Source organism: Pseudophryne corroboree, chromosome 1 (assembly GCF_028390025.1).
Source record: "Pseudophryne corroboree isolate aPseCor3 chromosome 1, aPseCor3.hap2, whole genome shotgun sequence".
NCBI classification, from domain to species: domain Eukaryota; kingdom Metazoa; phylum Chordata; class Amphibia; order Anura; family Myobatrachidae; genus Pseudophryne; species Pseudophryne corroboree.
In genome coordinates, this window is record NC_086444.1 from 1,214,985,148 (window position 1) to 1,215,008,492 (window position 23,345).

Consider the following 23,345-nt stretch of genomic DNA (forward strand, 5'->3'; position numbering starts at 1 on the left):
CCTTCAGTATCCAGCTCCGGAGGCTTTAGATAAGCTCATGGAGCTTGCGATTAAGATTGATCATCGTCTCCGAGAGCGGAGGGCTGAAAGGGGGGCTAATTTCAGGTCTAGTCCATGTGTGTATGCTCTCCCTGAGGACGTCGAGGAGCCCATGCAAGTGGATCTCTCCCAGCTGTCTCCAGAGGAAAGAGCCAGAAGGCTAAATTCAGGGCTCTGCCTATATTGTGGTGGCAAGGGACATTGTGCGTGTAACTGCCCAAATAAACAGGGAAACACTCTGACCAAGTGAATTGTGAGGGGGTTCACTTAGGTCTGCAGTTAATCTCCTCAAATAATTACTTTTTAGTTCCTGTAAAAATTTATTTTGGAAGTCTTAGTTCATTTGTTTCAGCCTTCATTGACAGCGGAGCTGCCGGGAACTTTATGGATCTTGCTTGGGCTCAGGCTTTGGGAGTTCCGCAGCTTCAATTAGATAGACCGATCACTATGCACGGACTAGAAGGTGGTCTGCTCTCTAATGGGGTAATTACTCATCGGACCCCTCCAGTTGTTATGAGCCACGGCAGTGGCTCTTTCCTGTTTTGCATTTTGGTTGTGTATTGTATGTTATACTTCTGTTTCTGTTCCCCGTGGGTGTCATGGGGTGTCCGGAGCCCACCCTTAAGGAGAGGGTACTGTTATGAACCACAGGTAGTGGTTCATTCCTGATTTCCATTTATGTATTTTATGTTATAGTTCTCTTGCAGGCCAGGATTTCCCTTTGCTCTGGTTTAGAAGACTATTGTTTGCTGCCGGTGGTGAGTCTGTGTAATTCCTGTTTTGCATTTTGGTTGTGTATTGTATGTTATACTTCTGTTTCTGTTCCCCGTGGGTGTCATGGGGTGTCCGGAGCCCACCCTTAAGGAGAGGGTACTGTTATGAACCACAGGTAGTGGTTCATTCCTGATTTCCATTTATGTATTTTATGTTATAGTTCTCTTGCAGGCCAGGATTTCCCTTTGCTCTGGTTTAGAAGACTATTGTTTGCTGCCGGTGGTGAGTCTGTGTAATTGCAGCCTGTTTCCATGTGTTTGGCCTCACCTGTCTGTTAATTGCATCTTGTCAGTTTGGAGTCGTGCAACAGGGAAGCTGCACGACATAATTAATTAGGGCTCCCTGTTATATTCTGGCTCAGTACATTTCACAGATGCCGGTGATAGTTCCTGTCCAGTTTCTGAGCTTCTGTCTAGCAGTTTCTGTCTAGCTGCTTCCAGCCTTGATCCAGGGTCTGATCCAGGGTCTGATCCAGGGTCTGATCCAGGGTCTGATCCAGCTTCTTGCTTTGAAGCGTTCCTGTCCTGAAGTCCAGTGGCTTTGTCTATTCCTGATCCTGATTCGGTATCCTGTTCCTTGGTGTCCACTGCTCAGTCATTGGAACTCTGCCTGTCCTCTGGTCCTGAGAGCCTGTGTCAGCTACATTGGGGGTTCCTGTCCGTTTGCCAGTATTTGTACCGGTTCCGTGAGTAGCGGCTTTGCCGCGTCCATCGGCCAAGGCCACTGTATTCTTTAGTTTCTAGTTACTGGTGTTTTGCAGAGGGTTCTGCATATGCTGTCACCGCCGGTACACAACAGTATTGAGTCGGCGTGTGGACAGCATTTCCTTCGTTGTTGTTAATCCTGGCGGCTGTGCCGCACATACTTTATTGAAGTTCTGTAGCGCCCCTAACTCTGTATTTCTGTCTTTAGTTAGAGGTTCCCCTTGTCATCACCCGGTCTCAGTTTACGCCTTGTCTCCAACTAAGACCGGGGGGCATCGGAGTTGGGCAGACATAATCCGCCCTTCAAACGCGGCAGCCATGGCCCAAGAAACCATAGTCACGCAGGCGTAGGCTGACAACGAGGGTGAGACAACGGAGTCAGGTTTCCGTAGGGGTTGCTGCTGAGTTCCGTATCTATTGCAGTTTAACGTTCCTGTACTTGGGGCTCATCCGCCCAGTTCCAGGAGTACCAAGTACAGTGAACGTAACACCAGTACAACTGACAGTGGGGGCCTTACATTCCCAAAAAATTGAGTTTTATCTCACCCATTGTCCGGCTGTGCCTGTCATCTTGGGTCACCCCTGGTTGTCCTTCATAATCCCACAATAGATTGGCGGTCTGGGGAAATTTCCCGATGGGGTTCCTTCTGTGTTAAAGAATGTATTTCTCGTCCAGTCCGGGTCGCGGCTGTTACTTCGGAACTCATACCTTTGGTATATCAGGATTTTGCTGATGTTTTCTCTAAGGGTAATGCTGATATCCTGCGACCTCATCGGTCATATGACTGCGCCATTGACCTTGTCCCTGGTGCCACTCTGCCTAAAGGGAGACTTTATGCTTTATCTGGCCCGAGACTAAGGCCAGGGATGACTATGTACAGGAAAGCCTGAAGAAGGGGTTTATTAGGCCCTCGAAATCCCCGTGAAGTGCAGGGGTTTTTTTTGTTGAGAAAAAAGACGGATCTCTAAGACCGTGCATAGACTATCGGGCCTTGAATAAGATTTCTATTAAAAACACCTACCCCTTACCGTTGATTTCGGTGTTGTTTGATCAGCTCCGCACTGCGGTTATTTTCTCCAAAATCGATCTCAGAGGAACCTACAACCTCATCTGATTAAGATCTGGGGATGAGTGGAAGACAGCTTTCAGTACCCAGTCCGGACATTACGAACATCTTGTGATGCCGTTCGGGCTGTCTAACGCTCTGCGGTATTTCAGGATCTTATTAACGACGTCCTCCGTGACTTTTTAGGGAAGTTTGTGGTCGTTTATTTGGATGACATTTTAATTTATTCTGAGTCTCCTGAACAGCATAATGTCCATGTGTGGCAAGTGCTTCAAAGGTTGTGGGAGAACCATTTGTACGCTAAATTGGAGAAGTGTGATTTCCACATCACTGAGGTGTCCTTTTTAGGGTATATCATTTCTCCAAAAGGGTTTTTTATGGAACCTAAGAAACTCCAGGCTATCTTAAGCTGGACGCAACCCATTAACTTGAAGGCTATCCAGCGGTTTTTGGGTTTTGCGAATTATTATAGGCGTTTTATTCATGCCTTTTCAGATTTAGTTGCTCCTATTGTGGTGTTAACAAGAAAAGGAGCAGATCCTTCCAACTGAACGCCTGAAGCCGAGTCTGCCTTCCGGGCCCTAAAACAGGCCTTTGTCTCAGCTCCAGTTCTCAGACACCCCAACCCTGATCTTCCCTTTATTGTCGAGGTGGATGCCTCAGAGGTTGGAGTGGGAGCCATTCTTTCTCAGGAAGACCCCAAGTCTCTGGTGTTACAACCTTGTGCCTTCATGCCCAGGAAACTCTCCTCTGCTGAATCCAACTATGATGTTGGTAATCGAGAGTTGCTGGCAGTCAAATGGGCTTTTGAGGAATGGAGGCACTGGCTTGAAGGAGCGAAGCATACCATTACAGTGTTCACTGACCACAAGAATCTAAAGTATATTGAATCAGCAAAATGGCTTAATGCTCGGCAGGCGCATTGGGCGCTGTTTTTCACATGATTCAAGTTCATCATCACCTACAGGCCCGGTTCTAAAAATACTAAGGCCGATGCCCTGTCACGTTGTTTTCTTCCTGCTCACAATAACCACTCTACCGCAACTCCCATTGTCTCAACGTCCGTCATCCAGATCGGCCTCACACAGGATTTGTTCACACAGCTGGTCCAGCTTCAGCAGTAGGCTCCTAGTGATACTACTGTTGATCGCCTTTTTGTTCCTGAGCTCTTGAGAGGCAGTGTACTCGCAGAGTTTCATGATAGTAAGGTTGCTGGTCATCCTGGTATTGCTAAAACCTTGGAGTTAATCTCTTGCTCGGTGTGGTGGCCTAATCTCTCCAAGGATGTCAGGGAATTTGTCCTTTCCTGTCAGGATTGTGCTCAGCACAAAGTATCCCGATCCTTGCCGGTCAGGCAACTCGTGCCTCTTGCAATTCCACTCAAGCCATGGTCACACGTTTGAAAACTCGGTTGGGTGTCTGTTTTTTTCATATCTATTAGATAGGAAAAAACAGACAGCGACTGACTTTTCAAACTATTGAATACCGCCCTTAGACTCTAGTTATTTATCTAGCACTTTCTAGAAGAACATGGCTACTGCAGAATCTGTTTGCAAGGGGTGGTATTCATGTGACCAGTGGTCACATGACCTCCACCAAAATCCCACCCCTCACTATCCCGATGGTTGGCATGCTGACCAACAGGGACTATTCCCACACGTGGGTGGCCACGACACTTATAGAGTCGGAATAGAACCTGTGGTGACCGCAGGTCGCCACCGAGCCCGCAGCATGGTGAGAGACATGTGACAAGCGCAGTGAACCCGCAAGGGGCTTGTTGCATTCACACCTTCCTGCCGGGATCCCGGCGTTGGTATGCTGCCAGGATCCCAGCATCAGTATGCTGAGTGGTGATCTCCTGACCGCTGTTCAGCCATACTACAACTGTTTGCAAGTATTATTAATCTCAAATATTACACATTGTTATACAACAATAATCTTCTTTTCTCAATCTTTACTTCATTTCCTGGCACACTTATCCACTTTTTTGGATGGCAGTATTATCTTTATGCAGATTGTGTTTAAATCTAACTATCATCTCCAGTTTATCACCATTAGTGTTGGTCTGTGTAACTAAATGTCTTTCTCCCATTTCACCTTGGATGTCATCTCTCCACCTCAAACTTAATCTTCCCAAAACAGAATAACATATTTACTTACCAATAGTAGTTACTACTAACCTAATAACCTGTATTTATTACTGTTCATAACTCGACAATAAATGCCACCCTACAGGCTCATTGCCTAGGTGTCATCACTTACTCTAAACTGCCCCAAAATTCAGTCTGTTTCAAATCCTGTAACAAAAAAAAAATATTACTAATATAAAAATAAAACCCTTTTGTAACTGAATACCAGTGCTTTCATGTAATTATTTGTTTCTGTCTGGTACAGGTAAATCAAAAGGGAGAAGAGTAACTCACTATATTGAGAGCTGCAGGTAATTTATTCTAACAAGTATTTGATCAGCGCCAGGTATAAAAACTAGAGATGAGCGGGTTCGGTTTCTCTGAATCCGAACCCGCACGAACTTCATGTTTTTTTTCACGGGTCCGAGCGACTCGGATCTTCCCGCCTTGCTCGGTTAACCCGAGCGCGCCCGAACGTCATCATGACGCTGTCGGATTCTCGCGAGACTCGGATTCTATATAAGGAGCCGCGCGTCGCCGCCATTTTCACACGTGCATTGAGATTGATAGGGAGAGGACGTGGCTGGCGTCCTCTCCATTTAGATTAGGAGAGAGAGAGAGAGATTGACCTGAGGCTGATACTGTAGAAGAGAGTGCAGAGTTTAGTGACTGACCACAGTGACCACCAGCAGTGCAGTTGTTTTATTTTATATATCCGTTCTCTGCCTGAAAAAAACGGTACACACAGTGACTCAGTCACATACCATATCTGTGTGCACTGCTCAGCCCAGTGTGCTGCATGCCTGCATCATCTATGTATATATTATATATCTGACTGTGCTCAGCTCACACAGCTTATAATTGTGGGGGAGACTGGGGAGCACTGCAGTGCCAGTTATAGGTTATAGCAGGAGCCAGGAGTACAAGACAGTCACATACCATATCTGTGTGCACTGCTCAGCCCAGTGTGCTGCATCATCTATGTATATATATTATATATCTGACTGTGCTCAGCTCACACAGCTTATAATTGTGGGGGAGACTGGGGAGCACTGCAGTGCCAGTTATAGGTTATAGCAGGAGCCAGGAGTACAAGACAGTCACATACCATATCTGTGTGCACTGCTCAGCCCAGTGTGCTGCATCATCTATGTATATATTATATATCTGACTGTGCTCAGCTCACACAGCTTATAATTGTGGGGGAGACTGGGGAGCACTGCAGTGCCAGTTATAGGTTATAGCAGGAGCCAGGAGTACATATTATATTAAAATTAAACAGTGCACACTTTTGCTGCAGGAGTGCCACTGCCAGTGTGACTGACCAGTGACCTGATATTGATTTATGGAATCATATTTATGAATATTAATATTTAATATATCATATATGGTATTTAATATATGGATATATTTCAATTAATATGCATTTATCATATATATCTGCAAATATATTATGTCAGGCTTACAAACTAATTGGCTGATACATATATGCAGTCCTTATACATATGACTTATGAAGTTATTAAGTTAAGATTCCTTAAAGAGAGTTCAAGCTTGAATATTACCGCTCTTTTTATATGATTCTTTATTTACAGGCAGATCAAATCGTACAGAATAAGATATACACAGTAGTGATATATATACTAATTATAATTATATATGCTTCCTTCGTTACATAACATAAAACAACATGACATAAGTTTCACAAACAGTTTCAATTGCTAACATAAAATGTATACTTGCAAGTTAAAGATTGCCATCCCAAGAATCATTCCTTCTGCATGTTCTCCATGACTTCTCCTCCTGACTGACTTCCTTCCTTCTCCTTCTTCTTCTCCCTCTCCCTCTTCCTTCTAACTCCTAACTACAAGTCTGGTCCTTTTATCTCATATTTTACCAATTCAAACTATCATATTCTCATAGTTTCCAATGGAATAGGTAATTATAGGTTTGTCAGATTCCAAGGTGTAATAAAACAAACATTGAACTGGGCTGTCGTGTCCTGTTCACGGAGGCATGGTGTCATAAAAGTGTGGTGTCCACACTGCCTTAAGCAAGTATAGTATTGTAAAATCTGGAATGTCTTTTCATCCAAAGTTCTGTTGTATTGACAAGTTTTCCTGGGGTCGGTTACACAATGTTTTATCAATGGATGTGATCTCTTTTCATAGTAGTTAATTTATACTCCCTAGCTTTTAACCTTCACTGGACAATAGACAAACCAGTAGATTCTGATCTACTGTAAGCACACCTGTGAATTCCAATGACCAACAGAGCTCTGTCACATACCTATTATCATTTATGGCCTAATACCTTTTCTCTACAATGACTCTTGATCTTACTGTAACCTCTCTGGCCTTATTTATGACTAGAGCAGAATAAACCTGTTCCCTACACTATTTTTTACCATCTTGCTGTAAAACACAAATATACAGTATATCTATATAAACACATACACAAACCTAATCTCTTAAATCAGCTAAACATTACCTCATACATTCAAACTTATTTCATATCTATTCCTTACTATATATATCCAGTATACTGTCCACTATGGTAACATCGCCTATTTATAATGAATTATATTTTGATTCAGACAATATCCATTGCCCTAATATTATACTAAGTGCAGACAATTACCTATAAGGCAACAGTCGCCCCCTTGTGGCCATGAGAAATTCTTTTGATTGGCCACACATTAAACTAGCGTAATTGCTTCCAAATACATTTCAAAATATTCCTTCAAACATAACTTTCGTTGTAACCATAATATATACCATAAGTGTAATAATAATAACCATTATGATTTTAAAAATCTCTAAAAATTCTTAGCTTACCTAACCTTATTCTACTTTTAACTAAAGCAGACAAAACTGAGGTTTTTATTCAGTATTCATGAGGAAAACTAATTTCTACAGACATTTGGAATACCATAGCCCAATTGTAGACCTTTTTTCTGTATCTGGATCAGTACGTTTGGACATTTTTGCTGTTCTTGTATGTAGCAATTTACTGGGATAAGACTGTCATCTGCGTGGTTTGCTTGCAATTGGAGATGCCTTGCGTTTGCATTATGGCCTTGCGTTTGCAACATTTGCACCATTACTAGAAGTAGAATTCTTCGTAGCAGCTGCTCCTTTGCTTGCCATTTCGCTGTTTGAGGCAGAGGGCTGTGTACGTCGAGTGCTGTGTCTTGAACATTCAGTACTTGTGACGACCCTCAGTAATAGTAATAGTCTTTATACAGTCTTTAGCAGTTCTGTTTCCTTTGCGTTTATCCAATGCCGCAGTTGTGACCAGTGTCCATATTGCTTTTGCACAAACAGGTTGTGATTTTGAATAGAACAGGCATATATGAAACAGTCTTTTTTTTTTTTTTTCTTTCTTTCTTTCTTTCCTTGCTTGTTAATAGTAGGTCTTAATTGTCTTCGGGCAATAGTACCACAAATGGCTGTGAGTAGTACACCTACTCTGTTCTGTATTTCCTCACTGAATAAATTACCATGCAGTCTTAAATCTCCTTATTCTACCTTGTACCTATTTATACATCTCAATCTTACATAAACTTATACCAGTTTAACCCATATAAAGGCGTTTTCTATCCTACCTATATTTTGACTAATAATTATTTAAAATGCTTTTGATGTGTATATAGTAACATCCTATCAATACAATAAATGAATATAATTTTGCTTCAAACAGATATTAAATATCATTTAGGAATGGCTTTAAATATATCTAATTCCATCCAATATTATTTTATATGCAGCCATGTGCATATACAGTGACCCTGTTATGCTACAAATAATTATCTTAGACTTGTGACAGTCTTTATTAAGAGAATTATTCATCCCACTTAATAATCTCGGCCCAATTTGTTATAACGTGGTATACCATCCTGTATTAGATATTTAATTACTTTTGAAGCTTTTACGAAGGAAGCATAGGTAGTATCTATTGTGTAATATATAAAAAAAACATAAAATATTTACAAGGTATATATGCAATGATATAAAATATATCTCAGACAAATGTTTACATATATGTGATTAAGGTATATGAAGGGATGAGACAGTTCTGTATAATCACAGTGATGAGATGTGCTGTACACTGTTGTGGGAGTGTACATGTAGTTTGAAAGACAAGTAAATGATTACTTGTGATGAAAGGGTTAATGAAAACCTTCCCCTTTCTTGTGAAACTGGAAAACTCCTTGAGGATTTGTCCATATATCAGTCTTTAGGGATGCTATGTAGATTTTGCTGGATAGCAGCGATGAAAGGGTTAATGAAGACCTTTTCCCTTGTAAATTGGAGTCTTTTTGGAGTCTTGCACCATTCTGTATACAGGTTGCCAGGATTACTATGAATCAAACAAAAATACATACAATGACTATCACAGATATTTATACAGTGATTTAACATAGCTTGCTATGCATTCTGTCCTATCTGCTGCATGTTATCAGGTACAGAATTTACAAATGTGTCTTTTAACGATTGAATAACAAACAAACAATTGTTTCTGGCCTGTGCCAATCTTTCCTGTCACATTGTGTGTCAATGACAGCACAATTGTCGCTGCAGATATGATGCAGGTTTAATTTGGAAACTGTGGCTGTTTGAACATCAAAGCAAACAATGGCTTCATTGGATCTAACAAGTAAAGGAATGATACTACCGTATTCACTTGTGACCATACTCCCTTGTGATGCAGCCTGGTCCCAGACTGTCTTTAACCATAGCGTTTGCTGCTTGGTGTGGCTCCTTAGTTTGGAAGAATCTTGGAGCTTCTGAAAAAACCTACTTTTGTGGGGAGAGAAACTTGTTAAACTTTGCCAAATATGTATTGCAGGTCCCAGGGCTTTCTGTCTTTCCACACCTGTAATAAAATGGTTATGGCACCAGGGCATAAAAACATTTTCATCCTGGTGATCCTTTTTGTCATTGTTAATTGGTGTGTGGTTTGCAGAATGACACTCTGCATGTGGTCTCTCTGAGAGCATGCAAACATTTGCACCATCACTAGAAGTCTCTGAGTGCTCTGTGGGGGTTACATAAGTTTGGGAACTTTGTTTGTAAACATGCATTCCTGAATTAATTTCATGGATTTTCCCTTTAAACATGTTTCCAGGTGAATACATTTCAAGGTTTGCAACTCTGGTTGCCATGGGAGTTTTCACCATGGGGAACTTCCCCACCCCTGTGTGCACTGTACTGCTGCTATCAGTGTTTAAATCTGCTGACAATTCACCTTTGCCTAAGGGCATAACAAATTCTTCATTTACATTGGGAACTCTGAGAGTGTATTCAGCAGAATACTCATAATCTGAGTTACAATGATCTTCCCCCTTACTAGACACAGTATAGGGGACATCTCCTATTGCTGCTACCTCCTTTACATTAATGTGCTGTCTGATGATAGACACATCCGGCACATTGCTACTTTCTTCCTTTACCACAGAGGCTGTTCTGCTGGTGGTCTGTGTGACCATAGCAGACTCCATGCGCTGCACATTGATGCAGTCCTGCAACATGTAACTTTCCTTAATTTTAGGATCTTGACTGATTAAGTCATTTCTGACTCCTGTAGACTCTGTGTACAGAGTTTCACATACCTCAACACTATTCCTGTTTGGTGTTTCTATCTCAGCTTGCTTGCTGGATGTTATCTCTTCATCAGAGATCTTGACAATTTGATTACAAACTGTCAGGCTTTTCGCTTCTGCCCCAAACTTTTTCTGTTTATTTTTCTGTTTAAGGGACTTAAATAACGAATGCATTTTTGCATTAATGGTCAGGCACGCCTTACGAAGACGTGAACCTGATTCTTCTTTACATTTCTGTTTGGCTTCTAGAGCCGCAGTTCTGCGCATTTTTCTAAATGCTACAGAAAACTTTTGCATTTTTAACATTTCAATGCTAAATTTATATATTCTTTGTTTTTAGTACTGAAGGTATCCTCTCCTTAAGATTGACCGGTGTCTTAAGGTTAAACTCTAATACCTGGTACATTTATACATTTATTTGGAAATACTCTTTTCCACTGTGCACATTTTCTATTCTAGGCCTTTAAATTCTTTATTCTCATTTGTAACCTATTCCACTGTGATCTTGTATTTTGCCAGCAGGCTTATAGCCTTTGGTGCTGCTTCCTAATAGATATTATGTTAGTTAAAATAACGTATATTGCACTAACACATTTATCCTAGGTTATACAGAATACAAAATTGACATTACACAATGGTAATAAATTTTCATAGATACATCCCCACCGTGATTCTGCAGATTTGGTAGCCAGCTTATAGCATCTGCTACTCCTCATAAATATTATAGATCAGATAATCAGATTCAGTAATAACAAGTCCAATTCGTGGTCGCCAATATTGATTTATGGAATCATATTTATGAATATTAATATTTAATATATCATATATGGTATTTAATATATGGATATATTTCAATTAATATGCATTTATCATATATATCTGCAAATATATTATGTCAGGCTTACAAACTAATTGGCTGATACATATATGCAGTCCTTATACATATGACTTATGAAGTTATTAAGTTAAGATTCCTTAAAGAGAGTTCAAGCTTGAATATTACCGCTCTTTTTATATGATTCTTTATTTACAGGCAGATCAAATCGTACAGAATAAGATATACACAGTAGTGATATATATACTAATTATAATTATATATGCTTCCTTCGTTACATAACATAAAACAACATGACATAAGTTTCACAAACAGTTTCAATTGCTAACATAAAATGTATACTTGCAAGTTAAAGATTGCCATCCCAAGAATCATTCCTTCTGCATGTTCTCCATGACTTCTCCTCCTGACTGACTTCCTTCCTTCTCCTTCTTCTTCTCCCTCTCCCTCTTCCTTCTAACTCCTAACTACAAGTCTGGTCCTTTTATCTCATATTTTACCAATTCAAACTATCATATTCTCATAGTTTCCAATGGAATAGGTAATTATAGGTTTGTCAGATTCCAAGGTGTAATAAAACAAACATTGAACTGGGCTGTCGTGTCCTGTTCACGGAGGCATGGTGTCATAAAAGTGTGGTGTCCACACTGCCTTAAGCAAGTATAGTATTGTAAAATCTGGAATGTCTTTTCATCCAAAGTTCTGTTGTATTGACAAGTTTTCCTGGGGTCGGTTACACAATGTTTTATCAATGGATGTGATCTCTTTTCATAGTAGTTAATTTATACTCCCTAGCTTTTAACCTTCACTGGACAATAGACAAACCAGTAGATTCTGATCTACTGTAAGCACACCTGTGAATTCCAATGACCAACAGAGCTCTGTCACATACCTATTATCATTTATGGCCTAATACCTTTTCTCTACAATGACTCTTGATCTTACTGTAACCTCTCTGGCCTTATTTATGACTAGAGCAGAATAAACCTGTTCCCTACACTATTTTTTACCATCTTGCTGTAAAACACAAATATACAGTATATCTATATAAACACATACACAAACCTAATCTCTTAAATCAGCTAAACATTACCTCATACATTCAAACTTATTTCATATCTATTCCTTACTATATATATCCAGTATACTGTCCACTATGGTAACATCGCCTATTTATAATGAATTATATTTTGATTCAGACAATATCCATTGCCCTAATATTATACTAAGTGCAGACAATTACCTATAAGGCAACACTGACCACACTGACCACCAGTATAGTTAGTAGTATACTATATTGTGATTGCCTGAAAAAGTTAAACACTCGTCGTGTGACTTCACTTGTGTGGTGTTTTTTTTTTATTCTATTAAAAAACTCATTCTGCTGACAGACAGTGTCCAGCAGGTCCGTCATTATATAATATATATACCTGTCCGGCTGCAGTAGTGATATATATATATTTTTTATATCATTATTTATCATCCAGTCGCAGCAGACACAGTACGGTAGTTCACGGCTGTAGCTACCTCTGTGTCGGCACTCGGCAGTCCATCCATAATTGTATACCACCTACCCGTGGTTTTTTTTTCTTTCTTCTTTATACATACATACTACTACATCTCTTTATCAACCAGTCTATATTAGCAGCAGACACAGTACAGTACGGTAGTTCACGGCTGTGGCTACCTCTGTGTCGGCACTCGGCAGTCCGTCCATAATTGTATACCACCTAACCGTGGTTTTTTTTTTCTTTCTTCTTTATACATACATACTACGACATCTCTTTATCAACCAGTCTATATTAGCAGCAGACACACTACAGTACGGTAGTTCACGGCTGTGGCTACCTCTGTGTCGGCACTCGGCAGTCCGTCCATAATTGTATACCACCTAACCGTGGGTTTTTTTTCTTTCTTCTTCATACATACATACTACGACATCTCTGTATCAACCAGTCTATATTAGCAGCAGACACAGTACAGTACGGTAGTTCACGGCTGTGGCTACCTCTGTGTCGGCACTCGGCAGTCCGTCCATAATTGTATACCACCTAACCGTGGTTTTTTTTTCTTTCTTCTTTATACATACATACTACGACATCTCTTTATCAACCAGTCTATATTAGCAGCAGACACAGTACAGTACGGTAGTTCACGGCTGTGGCTACCTCTGTGTCGGCACTCGGCAGTCCGTCCATAATTGTATACCACCTAACCGTGTTTTTTTTTTCTTTCTTCTTCATACATACATACTACGACATCTCTTTATCAACCAGTCTATATTAGCAGCAGACACAGTACAGTACGGTAGTTCACGGCTGTGGCTACCTCTGTGTCGGCACTCGGCAGTCCGTCCATAATTGTATACCACCTACCCGTGGTTTTTTTTTCTTTCTTCTTTATACATACATACTACTACATCTCTTTATCAACCAGTCTATATTAGCAGCAGACACAGTACAGTACGGTAGTTCACGGCTGTGGCTACCTCTGTGTCGGCACTCGGCAGTCCGTCCATAATTGTATACCACCTACCCGTGGTTTTTTTTTCCTTTCTTCTTCATACATACATACATACTACGACATCTCTTTATCAACCAGTCTATATTAGCAGCAGACACAGTACAGTACGGTAGTTCACGGCTGTGGCTACCTCTGTGTCGGCACTCGGCAGTCCGTCCATAATTGTATACCACCTAACCGTGGTTTTTTTTTCTTTCTTCTTCATACATACATACATACATACATACTACGACATCTCTTTATCAACCAGTCTATATTAGCAGCAGACACAGTACAGTACGGTAGTTCACGGCTGTAGCTACCTCTGTGTCGGCACTCGGCAGTCCGTCCATAATTGTATACTAGTATCCATCCATCTCCATTGTTTACCTGAGGTGCCTTTTAGTTGTGCCTATTAAAATATGGAGAACAAAAATGTTGAGGTTCCAAAATTAGGGAAAGATCAAGATCCACTTCCACCTCGTGCTGAAGCTGCTGCCACTAGTCATGGCCGAGACGATGAAATGCCAGCAACGTCGTCTGCCAAGGCCGATGCCCAATGTCATAGTACAGAGCATGTCAAATCCAAAACACCAAATATCAGTAAAAAAAGGACTCCAAAACCTAAAATAAAATTGTCGGAGGAGAAGTGTAAACTTGCCAATATGCCATTTACCACACGGAGTGGCAAGGAACGGCTGAGGCCCTGGCCTATGTTCATGGCTAGTGGTTCAGCTTCACATGAGGATGGAGGCACTCAGCCTCTCGCTAGAAAAATGAAAAGACTCAAGCTGGCAAAAGCAGTAGCACCGCAAAGAACTGTGCGTTCTTCGAAATCCCAAATCCACAAGGAGAGTCCAATTGTGTCGGTTGCGATGCCTGACCTTCCCAACACTGGACGTGAAGAGCATGCGCCTTCCACCATTTGCACGCCCCCTGCAAGTGCTGGAAGGAGCACCCGCAGTCCAGTTCCTGATAGTCAGATTGAAGATGTCAGTGTTGAAGTACACCAGGATGAGGAGGATATGGGTGTTGCTGGCGCTGGGGAGGAAATTGACCAGGAGGATTCTGATGGTGAGGTGGTTTGTTTAAGTCAGGCACCCGGGGAGACACCTGTTGTCCGTGGGAGGAATATGGCCGTTGACATGCCTGGTGAAAATACCAAAAAAATCAGCTCTTCGGTGTGGAACTATTTCAACAGAAATGCGGACAACAGGTGTCAAGCCGTGTGTTCCCTTTGTCAAGCTGTAATAAGTAGGGGTAAGGACGTTAACCACCTCGGAACATCCTCCCTTATACGTCACCTGCAGCGCATTCATAATAAGTCAGTGACAAGTTCAAAAACTTTGGGTGACAGCGGAAGCAGTCCACTGACCAGTAAATCCCTTCCTCTTGTAACCAAGCTCACGCAAACCACCCCACCAACTCCCTCAGTGTCAATTTCCTCCTTCCCCAGGAATGCCAATAGTCCTGCAGGCAATGTCACTGGCAATTCTGACGAGTCCTCTCCTGCCTGGGATTCCTCCGATGCATCCTTGCGTGTAACGCCTACTGCTGCTGGCGCTGCTGTTGTTGCTGCTGGGAGTCGATGGTCATCCCAGAGGGGAAGTCGTAAGCCCACTTGTACTACTTCCAGTAAGCAATTGACTGTTCAACAGTCCTTTGCGAGGAAGATGAAATATCACAGCAGTCATCCTGCTGCAAAGCGGATAACTGAGGCCTTGACAACTATGTTGGTGTTAGACGTGCGTCCGGTATCCGCCGTTAGTTCACAGGGAACTAGACAATTTATTGAGGCAGTGTGCCCCCGTTACCAAATACCATCTAGGTTCCACTTCTCTAGGCAGGCGATACCGAGAATGTACACGGACGTCAGAAAAAGACTCACCAGTGTCCTAAAAAATGCAGTTGTACCCAATGTCCACTTAACCACGGACATGTGGACAAGTGGAGCAGGGCAGGGTCAGGACTATATGACTGTGACAGCCCACTGGGTAGATGTATGGACTCCCGCCGCAAGAACAGCAGCGGCGGCACCAGTAGCAGCATCTCGCAAACGCCAACTCTTTCCTAGGCAGGCTACGCTTTGTATCACCGGTTTCCAGAATACGCACACAGCTGAAAACCTCTTACGGCAACTGAGGAAGATCATCGCGGAATGGCTTACCCCAATTGGACTCTCCTGTGGATTTGTGGCATCGGACAACGCCAGCAATATTGTGTGTGCATTAAATATGGGCAAATTCCAGCACGTCCCATGTTTTGCACATACCTTGAATTTGGTGGTGCAGAATTATTTAAAAAACGACAGGGGCGTGCAAGAGATGCTGTCGGTGGCCAGAAAAATTGCGGGACACTTTCGGCGTACAGGCACCACGTACAGAAGACTGGAGCACCACCAAAAACTACTGAACCTGCCCTGCCATCATCTGAAGCAAGAAGTGGTAACGAGGTGGAATTCAACCCTCTATATGCTTCAGAGGTTGGAGGAGCAGCAAAAGGCCATTCAAGCCTATACAATTGAGCACGATATAGGAGGTGGAATGCACCTGTCTCAAGCGCAGTGGAGAATGATTTCAACGTTGTGCAAGGTTCTGATGCCCTTTGAACTTGCCACACGTGAAGTCAGTTCAGACACTGCCAGCCTGAGTCAGGTCATTCCCCTCATCAGGCTTTTGCAGAAGAAGCTGGAGACATTGAAGGAGGAGCTAACACGGAGCGATTCCGCTAGGCATGTGGGACTTGTGGATGGAGCCCTTAATTCGCTTAACAAGGATTCACGGGTGGTCAATCTGTTGAAATCAGAGCACTACATTTTGGCCACCGTGCTCGATCCTAGATTTAAAGCCTACCTTGGATCTCTCTTTCCGGCAGACACAAGTCTGCTGGGGTTGAAAGACCTGCTGGTGAGAAAATTGTCAAGTCAAGCGGAACGCGACCTGTCAACATCTCCTCCTTCACATTCTCCCGCAACTGGGGGTGCGAGGAAAAGGCTCAGAATTCCGAGCCCACCCGCTGGCGGTGATGCAGGGCAGTCTGGAGCGACTGCTGATGCTGACATTTGGTCCGGACTGAAGGACCTGACAACGATTACGGACATGTCGTCTACTGTCACTGCATATGATTCTCTCACCATTGAAAGAATGGTGGAGGATTATATGAGTGACCGCATCCAAGTAGGCACGTCACACAGTCCATACTTATACTGGCAGGAAAAAGAGGCAATTTGGAGGCCATTGCACAAACTGGCTTTATTCTACCTAAGTTGCCCTCCCACAAGTGTGTACTCCGAAAGAGTGTTTAGTGCCGCCGCTCACCTTGTCAGCAATCGGCGTACGAGGTTACATCCAGAAAATGTGGAGAAGATGATGTTCATTAAAATGAATTATAATCAATTCCTCCGCGGAGACATTGACCAGCAGCAATTGCCTCCACAAAGTACACAGGGAGCTGAGATGGTGGATTCCAGTGGGGACGAATTGATAATCTGTGAGGAGGGGGATGTACACGGTGATATATCGGAGGGTGATGATGAGGTGGACATCTTGCCTCTGTAGAGCCAGTTTGTGCAAGGAGAGATTAATTGCTTCTTTTTTGGGGGGGGTCCAAACCAACCCGTCATATCAGTCACAGTCGTGTGGCAGACCCTGTCACTGAAATGATGGGTTGGTTAAAGTGTGCATGTCCTGTTTTGTTTATACAACATAAGGGTGGGTGGGAGGGCCCAAGGACAATTCCATCTTGCACCTCTTTTTCTTTTATTTTTCTTTGCGTCATGTGCTGTTTGGGGAGGGTTTTTTGGAAGGGACATCCTGCGTGACACTGCAGTGCCACTCCTAAATGGGCCCGGTGTTTGTGTCGGCCACTAGGGTCGCTAATCTTACTCACACAGTCAGCTACCTCATTGCGCCTCTTTTTTTCTTTGCGTCATGTACTGATTGGGGAGGGTTTTTTGGAAGGGACATCCTGCGTGACACTGCAGTGCCACTCCTAAATGGGCCCGGTGTTTGTGTCGGCCACTAGGGTCGCTAATCTTACTCACACAGTCAGCTACCTCATTGCGCCTCTTTTTTTCTTTGCGTCATGTGCTGATTGGGGAGGGTTTTTTGGAAGGGACATCCTGCGTGACACTGCAGTGCCACTCCTAAATGGGCCCGGTGTTTGTGTCGGCCACTAGGGTCGCTTATCTTACTCACACAGTCAGCTACCTCATTGCGCCTCTTTTTTTCTTTGCGTCATGTGCTGATTGGGGAGGGTTTTTTGGAAGGGACATCCTGCGTGACACTGCAGTGCCACTCCTAAATGGGCCAGGTGTTTGTGTCGGCCACTAGTGTCGCTTAGCTTAGTCATCCAGCGACCTTGGTGCAAATTTTAGGACTAAAAATAATATTGTGAGGTGTGAGGTATTCAGAATAGACTGAAAATGAGTGGAAATTATGGTTTTTGAGGTTAATAATAATATGGGATCAAAATGACCCCCAAATTCTATGATTTAAGCTGTTTTTTAGTGTTTTTTTAAAAAAACACCCGAATCCAAAACACACCCGAATCCGACAAAAAAAATTCGGTGAGGTTTTGCCAAAACGCGGTCGAACCCAAAACACGGCCGCGGAACCGAACCCAAAACCCGAAAAATTTCAGGCGCTCATCTCTAATAAAAACATTATTTTTTCTTTCTTCTTACCAATTTTACTCATACCAGGCTGCAGATCAAATAAAATATATTCAAGATGGCAACTTTAAAATGCCTTACAGATAGATTGGAGAGGAAAAATGGGGCAGGTCCAGCTAGGTTGGAATATAAGATAGACTCTGGAACAGGGAACATGCAAAGACTTTTTAATAAGTTGGAGAATCTTTGTAATACAGAAACAAGGCACTGGTGGGACCAGGTATCACTCCAGAAATATTAAGATGGGGACCTAATACCAAGGGGTCTCCAAGTTTTAAAAAATCCAACGAGTCGGACATGTGGGCTGTGAGCTCCGGCAAAATGCAAAATGCCATCTAATAGTATTACATATTAGCTCTATAAACCAGCAATTAGGGGACGGAGGTCGCTAGCCCTCAATCTTCTCAGCACTACTAGTAACTGCTGTAGGTGTTTGCTGCAAATGCAGTGGCTCCATGTCACCTTGCAGATCACACTCTAACTGCCGCGATTGTGCCACGACCTCGATTTCGGAGAAGGCTCCGAGGCACGTGCTGTGTAACCCGTCTGCGCCGGACACGAGACTCTCCTACCCTGTGTCTTTCCCCCAAACCGCCTGCCCTCCACCCGCTAAAGGACTTTTTCCTCTGCCTGCTGCATGGGGTAAAACGGTGACAGATTGCCGGGTACCAGTCAGCGGCGGGTGCTGTCAGGAGATTGGACTCCCTTGGATACTGTGAGCAGCTGTAGAGCTGAGGGTCACTGTGTTAGTAGTGGAAAGGGTCTGGCTCTACAATTCTACCACTATTGTTAGAGATGATTAATACCATTATAACTTCCACAACAGCATCTAAGGTTACTATGAGATGCTGCCTATATAGTGTACATTATTGTTAGCAAAAGCACCCTTTGGAATTAATGGTTATTTTACCCAGATATATATAATATTGCATCCAAGACTCTGAAACTTTTGGGTAATTATTATTTTATGTAATGATCTGAACTCCCTCCTCTGGCAGCTGCAGATGAGGGAGTTCAGATCATTTCATAATTCATAATGCACCTCCATTTAATAATATTCTGCTATTGGGTGCCTTTCATAGCCCTACTGTGTTCTCTTAAAAATTTGACTCACCCTCCAATGGCTAGTAGCTGGGGACATTTAGGGCACGGCGCGGCTGTGTATGCTGCGCCGCTAGAAACAAAGCAGCACTGCAGCTCTCTCAGCTCCCTGATGCAGCACCTGGATACCCTGTGGTAGCTTCCTTGAGGGTCCCTTTCAGAAGAAAGAGAGGGCTTCCCTAAATCCTGGTTCCCCCTGTGGGCCCCACATATTTAAGACTTGTGACTGCCAGCCCTGTGGGGATCACAAGTCCACTCTGGTCTTGATAATCATTGCAGACTGGGCTGCAGCAGTCTCTGATTTTTGTGACTGGATCGTTAAAGGACACTCTTTTCTAGCCGCATAAGAAAAGGAAAATTGACTTCATGATGTGATCTCCTAGTATTGCCCTGAGTCATGGGTCCACACTTCTACACTAAATGTGACACTATAGATAATGCTTAGCCTCCTTACCAAAGTGATTTACCTAACTACCCTCTACAGGACCGATGCCAATCTCTACAGAGCACCTCTTCGCCATGCCTAAGGGCAACTGTAACAAAGGTGGATCAGACCTGACTCAAAGCCTTAAAAAATTTGCCTTTTTATCAGACAAAACTCTGAAAGGGTCGACCCTTTCGATCCATGACACATCAGACTTTGAAGATTCTGGCCATTCTCAATTAATTAGAAAAGACTTGCAGTCACTCTTTCATGAGGACCAGGAAAAAAGAACATCTGTACAAGCAGTGCAAACTTCAGTACATAATGTGGTTAGCTCTCTCAAAGCCAAATGAAATGATTTTGGTGATAGAACAGACCACCTGGAATCTAAGGTCGATGATGTGGTTTATTCTCAACAAGATCTAGGAAATGAGCTGCAAACCTTAAAACAGGAAGTCCAGCTTCTTTTGGACCATCAAGAAGACCAAGACAACAGACCAAGACAACAGAGCGAGATGTAATAATCTCTGTATAAAGGTGTGTACACACGGTGCGATAAGCACTTAACTGTTCTTACAATTTTGATTATATATTTAAAAACGAAAGGAAGGAAAGTGCATATCACACCATTTGTACACAGCTTGCAATGCCAATGCACGGTCCCGCAAGATCGGCATCGCAAGAAAAAATAGACTGTGCAGGCATTCCAACATTGACTATATCGGCGGGACCGGCCTCCGGGCAAACGGCACACCGCGCCGTGTGTACATACCTTTAGAGACATTCCGGAGGAAATTGACCTGGCCCTATTAGACAACTCTCTTAAAAAGCTCTTCTCACATCTCTCACCTGCAAATCCAGAAGATCATCTGTTGATTGATAGAGCACAAAGAGCTCCACAACCTCGGTCATAAGATTCCTCTCAACCTAGAGATATCATTTTGCGCTGCCATTACTTTACAGCTAAAGAAGATATTCTACGAGAGTCAAGGAAACTTCCCAAGGTGTCATTTCAAGGGCACTCTCTCCAAATTTACCAGGACATTGCCCCAGCTACATTGCTTAACAGGAAGGATTTTAAGCCTATCACCTCAGTGTTTAGGGACAATTATATTAACTACAGATGGGGCTTCCCCTTCCGCATCCAGATCTGGCATCAAAATCTATCCACTCAGCTAAAACCTGGAAGAGACAAACCAACTTCTGGAAACCTTGGGCCTTGTTGTCCCGGCCACATCTGTTGACTCAGTGTCTAAGAAGTAAGCCGCTCAGCCCGATAAGCCAGTTACTACTCCTCGGCATCCTCTCAAAAGCGACGGGTCGAAGGTGCCTTCCACTAGAACATCTGCATATATGGACCCCCACCCTGATTTCTCGAGCCCATTCTACCCGATTTGCCCGGTCTCCTTATAGAATAAATCCGTAACTAGCAGGGTGTTGTTTAATATCTAGCTTTCATATTGTCTTTCCCGACAGTTACTGTTTCACCTTTTCTGCTATTTTACTGAGATAGCTAATTATTGTTCCATTAATGTAATGTATCAGTACATGCGGACCCTCTTGAGTGAAATCACACCATATTCCTAGGAGCTATTGCTGTATCCACAGTGTTTAATTTTACGAGAGTTTAAGCTTCCAGATGTTATCGAGCTGCTCAGGCCATGTTCTCCGAGATGTAATCTCTTCTGGTTCCCAACTTCCCTTACGCCCCCATTTTTCCCAATCCCTGTCTACTACACTTTATTTTTCCTTCTTTCGAGGTCTCTTAGGTTATACTGTGAAATGCTGGTATTTCTTTGTGCCCATAATATCTTTGATATGGTTTTTTGTAACTATGGAGACTCCGATAGGAGGACTTGAGACAGCCCAAGATTATGAGAACTATTGCTTTTAGAATCTATTCGCAAAATGTCAAAGGTCTGAAGAGCCCTTCAAATGGACAAAACTTTTTATCTCACTTAAGCAGTTTAAAGGTGAACTGGTCTTTTTGCAGCAGACCCATTTTAAAGAGTACTTACATCCAGATTTAAAATCTAAGTCATTACCCCTCAACTTCCATGCAAGCAGAAAAATCGAGTGGTCTCAATTTTGTTCGCCTCTCATCTAATGTTTGAACGCCTAGATACTCATATAGGCATGGAAGGTAGATGGCTTATCCTTGTGGGGAAACTTAACAACACCCTTTGAATTTTAATAAATGTATATGCTCTTAACCAAAACCAAGGGCATTTTTTTTAGAAGATTAAATGCTCAGATTTTTAACATTTGTAAAGGAGAAATCATTATAGCTGGTGACTTTAATGAGGTACTAGATAGCGCATTAGATAAATCTGCCTCTTCTGCTCGCTCTATGAATAACTCTCCCTCTACATAGTAACATAGTATCTAAGGTTGAAAAAAGACAATTGTGCATCGAGTTCAACCTATTTGTGGTCTCCTATACAGGATTATTTGGTATAACATTTTGACTGATGCTGATGACTGCCGTTACGTTTTATCCCTTTTTTATAATAACTATAGTGCGTGACTATGCACCATAACCCTGGATATCCTTATCCATTAGGAATTTATCTAATCCATTCTTAAATGTGTTGACTGAGTCGGCCATTACAACTCCCTCAGGCAGGGAATTCCAAACACGTATCGTCCTTAACGTGAAAAAGCCTTTACACCGTATTGTGCGGAATCTCCTCTCCCCTAACCTGAGCGAGTGTCCACGAGTTCTCTGTGTTGATCTAACCAAACACAGGTCCTGCGCAAGATCTGTGTATTGTCCCCTTATATATTTGTAGATGTTGATCATGTCCCCTCTAGTCTCCTCTTTTCCAATGTAAACATGCCTAGCCTTGCAAGCCTTTCCTCAGATTCCAGCATCTCCATGCCCTTAATTAGTTTGGTCGCCCGCCTCTGAACCTTTTCTAGCTCCATGATATAATTTTTGTAGTATGGTGCCTAGAATTGTACACAGTATTTAAGGTGTGGCCTCACTAGTGATTTATACAACGGGAGAATAACACTCTCGTCCCTAGCATCAATTCCCAGTTTTATGCATGCTAATACCTTATTAGCCTTCTTTGCTGCAATCCTACTTTGGGTACTACTGCTTAGTTTACTATCTATGAGGACACCTAAGTCCTTTTCCAGTACAGAATCCCCTAATTTTACCCCGTTTAGTATGTAGGTGTTATTTTTGTTCTTGTTACCACAGTGCATTACCTTACACTTGTCTGTATTGAAGTGCATTCTACATTTCGCTGCCCATGCTTTTAATTTAACTTCGTCATTCTGAAGCGACTCAGCATCCCCCTCCGTATTTATAACTTTACACAATTTGGTATCATCTGCAAAAATTTACACCATGCTCTCTAGACCTTCTGTTATTGAACAATAGCGGTCCTAATACTGAGCCTTGTGGCACACCACTTAGCACTTCAGTCCAATTTGAAAAAGACCCATTGACCACAATGCGCTGCTCCCTATTATCTAACAATTTT